This window comes from Nicotiana attenuata, chromosome 11 (genome assembly GCF_001879085.1).
Source record: "Nicotiana attenuata strain UT chromosome 11, NIATTr2, whole genome shotgun sequence".
NCBI lineage: Eukaryota > Viridiplantae > Streptophyta > Magnoliopsida > Solanales > Solanaceae > Nicotiana > Nicotiana attenuata.
This window is the reverse complement of record NC_031999.1, coordinates 31,178,575-31,187,493: the sequence shown is the minus strand read 5'-3', so window position 1 is coordinate 31,187,493 and position 8,919 is coordinate 31,178,575. Positions and strand designations below refer to the sequence as shown.

Below are 8,919 nucleotides of genomic sequence, written 5' to 3'. Positions count from 1 at the left end.
AATAGTCATTTTGCATTTAATGTAATTGAGAATTTGTCATGAGTTTATTTTTAAATAGGACTTAATCAATTTTGGATATATATTAGGCTTTAAGTTTCAATTTAGCATTTAATAAAATTAGAAAATAAAATAATGAATAAAAATAAATACAAAAGAAAAGAAAAGAGGGATTAATTTGAAATTGAGAAGAGAATAAGAAGCAACCAGGTTTTTGGGCCAATTTCGTGCATCCCCAGCCCAGTACCCCACCAAAATCACCCCAGCCTAGACCCAATTCCACCCTAATGAGCAAAACCCATTCAATTAAGCCCAAACCCGGTCCAGACCCATGACCCTGCCCTGATGACCAGTAAAATGACGTAGTATGAGAATGATACTACGTCTTTTGAGTTAATTAATGCAAAGTCAATCCAAGCCGTCTATTGCCCATCATCCAACGGTCTGGGTTCACTTAACACAACTAATAAAATTGTCCTAAAATACCAAACAAACCCTAGACATAACCCTCTTTCCTCGTATCTCCCCTACCCTTTCCCGTCTCCGCCACCCTCCGCCCTAACGCCGCCGCCGGAATTCACCCCACGGCAGCGGCCAACCTCCAATGGCGCCCAAAAATTCACCACTTATTCTTCTCATCCTCCTCATTGTAGATCCGGTGCCCTTTTTCTTCAAACACCGCCGGAAGGCCTCAAATTTACCAAACCCTAGGCGCCGCCACCGCCGTGCACGGCGGCGCCACCTCCCAAACCACTTCAAAATAGCACCCTGGGTTCTATTAGCCTCCCTCTTCTCAAATCCCCGTCTGTCTTTGCTCGAATATCCCTCCAATGTCTCTAATTTATTTTTTAAAAGAGGCAGAACCCTAGAAGCACAATTGCCCAAGCTTTTCTCAGTTTCTTTAGGATTAAAATTGATTCGAGGCACGAAATAATGTATTCGTTTGTTCTTGGCAAAGAACAAACGTTCACATCATTCCGGGGCTTCGAATCGGAGTCTTGTGTGGTTCAATCTTCTACAATGTAAGTGTTTCCGTTCTATGTTTGTTCAATTTTTTTTTTGTCTGTTAAAATTGGTATGTGCATATTGATTTGATTTTTATGTTGGTTAGTTTAGGTATTAGTTTAACTGTTGATTAGTTTAGGTGTTTAAATGTTAGTTAGTTGGATTTTCTATTAGCTTCTATTTTGATGTGCAGTATAATTAGTTAATATTGGTCGACATGATTTCTGTTAGCTGGGTATAATTGAAAACTCAATTGCTTGATTAATCATAATTAGCTTTAATTTGGGTAATGTTTAATTGATAGGGAGGGTAGTAATTTCAAAATAAGTGCAGGGGCAGTTTGGGTACTTAGGGCTGGGTAGATATGCTCTAGGTTATACTAGAATTACCTAGAACCTTCTAGAATAGGACTTTAGTTCTAAATTCAGAAAATAGGTGCACTTACTTGAAAAGCAAGTCAATAAGTAGAGGACTAATCTGAAAATAAAATAGGGGCTAAGAGGAAAACAGAAAATTGGGGGCTGCCCTCATCTTTGCACATAAAAGGCAGCCTCTAGTGCCTTGAAGACTAAGTTTTGGAGCCCAAAAATCCCCCCAAACCTCTCCTACAGATCTGAGCCTCTAATTTGAATTCCAAACCAAAAAGAAATCTGACTTCTAAGATCGGAAACTCTCTCCTAGATCTTAGTTTTCTGAAGAAAAACCAAAACAAGCAAAATCCAGTAGAAAATCTAAAAAAAAACATATAGAAGTTATAGAAAATCAAAAACAATACTGTTACATTGCATTTTTAGGTGAAACTTGAGTGCTAAGCATTGATTCGCACTTCTTCTGGTTGCTGAAAATGTTTGGTAGTCTACTGATTCTACTCCTGGGTGTATTCAAGTTCAATTGAGTCTGTTTCTGGTTGTTGCTGTTGCTGTTGATATCATTCATCAAGTGTGTTAGTTTTCTGGGTTATTGCTGGGTTATATTGGTGCTGTTTGGTTTTGAAATCTTCCTGGACTGCTGATTCTGTTATTCTGAGTGGTTTGCTGCTACTGACCTCTCGTGCTCCTTGTTCTATTTCAAATTCAGGTACACAATTGAATCTCTGCTGTAATTCTGAGCTTAAAAAATGGAATAAAACTGCCAGTTTGCTTGATCCTGAAATATGTCTGCTGGATTGTTATACACTAGTAGTTAAAAGGATATTAGATGTAATTGTTTAGCGTAGTTAAATGTTGAGTTGTATATGTATAAACTTTGGACTGTTTTTGGTAGCTTGTGGACTGCAGGATTTATCAATGGATCTGTATTAATTTGAATTGCCTAGGACTGTTAGAAGTTGGGACTGCTGAATTATCATAGTTATTCGAATATTTTACTAGTGGTGATAGACCACAGTTTGGTTGATTATTTTTGATTTGGTATATCAGGACAACTGAATTTGGAATATGATATTAGCTCAGTCGTATTAACTCGGTCCTATTTGCAATCATCAGAGTGTATAGGCTTGTTTAAACCTGGAAATAGCATACTCACAATTATATAAACTCACGTACTGCTCTAAAGTGATTAGTTCATCTCAACAATTCGTTTATAGCTCCAGCCTGCAAATAAATGTCATAATATGTGGTGGTTACACTTAGTGGATTGTTGAATTACATACTGAGTACGTAGATTGTCAAGGTGCATGAGTTGAATATATATAATTAGGTTAAAGTCAACATGCATAAATGTGACTGTAAAGGTCAGCTCAATTACTATTTATCATCCATTTGTTGATTTGGTTCTGGATTAAACTGGACAGCTCGCCGGTGGGAAATCTTGGGCCTGATTATCATCTGCAAAGCCCACATTTGGGCATCATTCCTTTGCGCTCGATATTGAATCTGTTGAGGGCCAATTTAAAGGGCCCAAAACCCTGAATATCATAGTAGGGATACTTTGATAGGCTAATTCAATTAGGACTATTTTCCTTTATTATTAAAGACAAAATAGTAGGTAGAAAATCATAGTCACTTTAGGATTGACCTTTAAATAAAAATGATGAGACGAGCCTCGCCGAATAAAATACAAATTGCGAGGCCCTCATTCAATGCTTAATTAAAAATACTTAGAATTCGGGATGGGCCGTTTAGCGAATTTCGCGGCCTTCCCCAAAGTTAACAATATGCTAGACGCTTTAGGGCCGTCATTGAATAATTTTACCTTCCTAAATACGGGTGCACATTTATGTGATCCAAATCCAAATCTCAACGAAGTCGAAACATGTCAAAAATTGCGGGTGCATTTATGTGACGCGATTCGAGACATGTTTTCACGACGTTGCAATTCTCTTAAAATAATAATGATAAAAGCGGTTCAAAGTTAAAAGCACATAGATTAAAACATGTATTAAAATTAAATAAATAAGCCAAATATGACAGTTGAGTGACCGTGCTAGAACCACGAATCCCGGAACGCCTAACACCTTCTCCCGGGTTAACAGAATTCCTTACTCGGATTTCTAGATCGGGGACTGTTAAACAGAGTCATAATTTCCTCGGTTCGGGATTCAATCGGTGACTTAGGACACCATTAATCTCCCAAGTGGCGACTCTGAAATCTTGATAATAAATCCCGTTCTGATTGTCCTTTAAGTGGAAAAACTCATTTACGCCCCTGCAGGGTGTAGTAAGAAAAAGGAGGTGTGACAGGGAAATCATAACTCTAGACCTCTTTAATTTAGTCTCCAACCATTTGTTCGTTAGTTGATAATTTTACCGCTTTCTAGTATTTGCTAGTTAATTAGTTAGAAATATAAATCTCAATCTTTATAATTTAGAAATTGTTCAAACTTGTCTTTTTAGTGATATTAAACAGATATAGCTAAGCCTTAGTTCTCTGTGGGATTCTACTCCGGACTTTTAGACCGGATTATATTTGCAGCGACCGCTTATCCTTTTTAGAACTAGAGTTGGGCGTGATCAGTAGGGGCAGAGGTCACTTTGGGAGGGGTCAGCCCAGCAGGCCCCCATATTTAGCACCACCTCCTCGAGGTGCTCCAGGGCGCTCCTATTTCAGCGCCATACCAGAGAGTTCTTACCGCCTGCCTGTTATCCAGGGTTCTTCCAATGGGTATTCAGGTCCCCAGGGTTCTTCTTGCTCGTACTTCAGTGCTATACCGGAAAGTTCATACCACCCACCGGCTATTAAGGCTTCTTCCAGTGGGTCTACAGGGCATCAGGGTCATACACTAGGGCAGCAGGTCACTGCACCAAGGGGTTGTTTCGAGTGTGGAGACCTTAGTCATGTGAGCAGATACTGCCCCAGACTTCGGGGCAAGGCAGTGCAGCAGGGTCAGCAGCCCATGATTTCAGCACCGCCTGTCCAGCCGCCCAGAGGCGGAGGGCAGACTGGTAGGGGCAGTCCTAGAGGTGGAGGCCAGGCAGGGAGAGGTCAGCCAGCTGCTACTCAGACAGGTGGAGGCCAGCCAGCTAGCGCTCCAGCCAAATTCTATGCTTTTCCGGCCAGACCAGATGCATTGGCCTCAGATGCCGTTATCATAGGTATTACTTCCGTCTGCGATAGAGATGCTTCAGTTCTACTTGATCCAAGGTCTACCTACTCATATGTATCATCTCTGTTTGCTCATTTTCTGGATATTCCTTGTGAGTCCTTGGGTACTCCTGTTCATGTGTCCACTCCTGTGGGCGATTCTGTGGTTGTGGATCGGATCTATCGGTCTTGTGTGGTCACATTATGTGGTTTTGAGACTAGAGCAAACCTCCTGTTGCTTGATATGACCGACTTTGAGGTCAACCTGGGCATGGATTGGTTATCCCCATACCACGCCGTCCTAGATTGCCATGCCAAGACTGTTACTTTAGCGATGCCAGAGTTGCCAAGGTTGGAGTGGAAGGGTTCCTCAGTTAGCACATCTAGTCGGGTTATTTCTTTTCTGAAGGCTCGGCATATGGTCGAGAAGGGTTGTTTGGCTTCTCTAGCTTATGTTCGGGACACCACCGCAGAGTCTCCGATGATTGATTCAGTTCCAGTAGTTTGGGAGTTCGCTGATGTGTTCCCTTCTGACCTTCCAGGCATGCCACTGGATCGTGATATTGATTTCTGTATTGATTTGGCTCTAGGTACCCAGCCTATATCTATCCCACCGTACCGTATGGCTCTGAAAGAGTTAAATGAGTAGCTTGAGGAGTTGTTGGCAAAGGGGTTTGTGAGACCGAGTGTGTCACCTGGGGGTGCACCAGTGTTGTTTGTGAAGAAGAAAGATGGGACTATGCGGATGTGCATTGATTACCACCAGTTGAACAAGGTTACAATCAAGAACAAGTACCCGTTGCCGCGCATTGATGATTTGTTCGGCCAGTTGCAAGGTGCTAGGGTGTTCTCTAAGATCGACTTGAGATCAGGGTATCATCAGCTGAAGATTCAGGACTCAGATGACCCAAAGACTACTTTCCGTACTAGATATGGCCATTATGAGTTTCTGGTGATGTCCTTCGGCTTGACTAATGCCCCAGCGACGTTTATGGACTTGATGAACAGGGTGTTCAAGCATTATTTAGATTCCTTTGTTATTGTCTTCATTGATGACATCTTAATCTTCACGTAGCTTGGGGGAGCACGAGCAGCATTTGAGAGTAGTGCTTCAGACATTGCGAGAGCAGAAGCTATATGCTAAGTTCTCCAAGTGTGAGTTTTGGCTTGAGTCAGTATCATTCTTGGGGCATGTTGTATCAGGAGAGGGTATTAAGATGGATCCTAAGAAGATTGAGGCAGTTCAGAGTTGGCCACGTCCTACTTCAGTGACTGAGATCAGGAGTTCCCTAGGGTTAGTAGGTTATTACTGCCGATTTGTGCAGGGCTTTTCATCCATTGCAACACCTTTGACTAGATTGACCTAGAAGGGTGCTCATTTCCGTTGGTCCGATGATTGTGAGACGAGCTTTCAGAAGCTCAAGACAGCCTTGACTACAACACCAGTTCTAATGTTGCCTTCCGGTTTAGGGATGTATACGGTATATTGCGACGCTTTATGCGTTGGCTTGGGTTGTGTATTTAAGCAGGAGGGGCAAGTTATTGCATATGCTTCACATCCATTGAAGATTCATGAGAAGAATTACCCTGTGCACGACCTAGAGTTAGCGGCGATTGTTCATGCTCTTAAGATATGGAGGCATTATCTGTATAGAGTGTCATGTGAGGTCTATACTGATCATCGCAGCTTACAGCATTTGTTCAAGCAAAGGGATCTTAATTTGAGGCAGCATAAATGGCTTGAGTTACTGAAGGATTATGACATCACCATTCTTTATCATCCGGGCAAGGCAAATATGGTCGCGGATGCCTTAAGCAGGAAGGCAGAGAGCATGGGTAGCTTGGCATACATTTCAGCGGAAGAGAGGCCACTAGCTTTGGATGTTCAGTCCTTGGCTAACAGACTTGTGAGGTTGGATATTTGAGAGCCCAGTCGATTCCTTGCATGTGTTGTTGCTCAGTCTTCATTATTGGGACAGATCAAGGCTCGACAGTTCGATGATCCGCACTTGGCAGTTCTCAGAGAGACGATACTACATGGTAGTGCCAAGGAGGTTTCTATTGGCGAGGATGGTGTTCTGCGACTCCAGGGTCGCCTATGTGTTCCTAATGTCGATGGATTGAGGGAGAGGATCCTAGAGGAGGCACACAGTTCACGACATTCTATTCATCCAGGTGCTACAAAGATGTATCGTGACCAGAGGCAGCATTATGGCGGCGGATGAAGAAAGACATAGTTGAGTATGTGTCTAGGTGATTGAATTGCAGCAGGTGAAGTATGAGCACCAGAGGCCAGGTGGCCTACTTCAGCAGATGCCTATACCTGAGCAGAAATGGGAGCGCATTACTATAGACTTTGTAGTTGGGTCGCACGGACCTTGCGGAAGTTTGATGCAGTTTGGGTCATTGTCGATAGGTTGACCAAGTCGGCACATTTCACTCCAGTGGTGACCACTTATACTTCAGAGAGGTTTCTCAGATCTACATTCAGGAGATAGTTTGGTTGCACGGTGTGCCTCTTTCCATCAGATCAGATAGAGGCCCTCAGTTCACTTCCCATTTCTGGAGATCCGTACAGAGTGAGTTGGGGACCCGTGTAGAGCTCAGCACAACATTTCACCTGCAGACCGACGGACAGTCGGAGCGGACAGTTCAGATTGTGGAGGACATACTTAGAGCATGTGTGATTGACTTTGGAGGGTAGTGGGATCAGTTCTTGCCTTTGGCCGAGTTTGCTTACAACAACAGTTATCAGTCCAGCATCAAGATGGCTCCATTTGAGGCTTTATATGGTCGGCGATGTCATTCTCCTATCGGGTGGTTTGAGCCTGGCGAGGCTAAGTTGTACGGTACTAACTTGGTGAAGGATGCCTTGGAAAAGGTAAAGTTGATTCAGGAAAAACTTCGCACAGCACAGTCCAGACAGAAGAGTTATGCGGATCAGAAGGCGCGGGATGTATCATTCATGGTCGGCGAGAAGGTTCTCTTGAGGCGAGTTGGGGAGGTTGCGGAGCTTGCTTTACCTCCCAGCCTATCAGGGGTTCACGCGATTTTTCACGTGTCTATGCTTCAGAGGTATCACGCCAACTTGTCTCATGTGTTAGACTTCAGTACTATTCAGCTAGATGAGAGCTTGGGTTATGAGGAGGAGCCAGTTGCCACTGTTGATAGGCAGGATCGCCAGTTGAGGTCCAAGAGGATCTGCGGTGAAGGTCCAGTGGAGGGGCCAACCAGTCGAGGAGGCGACCTGGGAGTCCGAGGAGGACATGCGGAGCACATATCCACACTTATTTAGTACTTCAAGTATGAATTTTAACCCGTTTTGTTTAAGAAGCGGAGAATGTAACGACCCGACTGGTTGTTTTTCTTTCTAGAACCTCGTTCCCCTATTAAGAGGTGGAGAATTTAGCGACCCGACTGGTTGTTTTTCTTTCTAGAACCCCGTTCTCCTAAATAAGACTTCCCGTACTTGCTTTTACTGATTTATGACTTGCGGGGATGGTTGATTCGAGATTTGGAAGAGTTTGGGTTGAAATCGGAACACTTGGTTCCTTAAGGTTGGCTTAAAAGGCCAAGTTTGACTTCGGTCAATGTTTTGAGTAAACGACCTCGGAATCAGGATTTGAAGGTTCCAATAGGTTTTGTATGATGATTTCGGACTTGGGCGTATGTCCGTATTAGGTTTTGGACGAACCGGGAGCGCCTAATAGTGAAAGTTGATTCCTTAAGGATTTTGAAGTTCTTTAAATTTGGTTTGGAGCGGGTTTTTGTGTTATCGAGGTCCGAACGGAATTCCGAGACTAGGAATAGTTCCATATTGTCATTTAAGACTTGCACGTAAAATTTGGTGTCAATTCGAGTAGTATAAGTACGTTTCGGCACGTTGGAAGTAGATTGAAGAACTTGAAGTTCATAAGTTTGATTCAATTGGTTTTAGGGTGTGAATCTTAGATTTAGTGTTGTTTCGGGCGTTCCGAGGGTTCGAGTGAGTCTGTTTTATGACTCCAAACTTGTCAGTATGTTGGGGCGGGGCCTCGGGAGCCCCGAGCGTCAATCAAACGAGGCTCGAGCTAAGTTGGAAATTTGAGAATGAGTTGAAGCTCCAGTTCTGTCATAACAGCACCTATGGTTGGCCAGTCGCAGGTGCGAGACCGCAGAAACGGCTTACCAATCGCAGATGCAGCCGAAAGGGAAGAGCCCAGGTTCCGCAGATGTGGCTCCACTTGTGCAGAAGCGGTCCACAGACCACAGATGCGGCCCCAGCTAGCCCGGCCCAATTCCGCAGAAGCGGATGTTCCTCGCAGAAGCGAAACCGCAGATGCGGTCCCCTACCGCATGTGCGGAAATCGCTGAAGGCAGTGCCTTCATTTAATACGGAAATGTGTTATTTTTAAC

At 43.6% G+C, this 8,919-nt stretch overlaps 1 pseudogene; it reads left to right on the top strand.

The window, feature by feature from the left end:
- LOC109234795 overlaps positions 1,220-8,919 on the top strand; it is a 42,906-nt pseudogene continuing 35,206 nt past the window's right edge.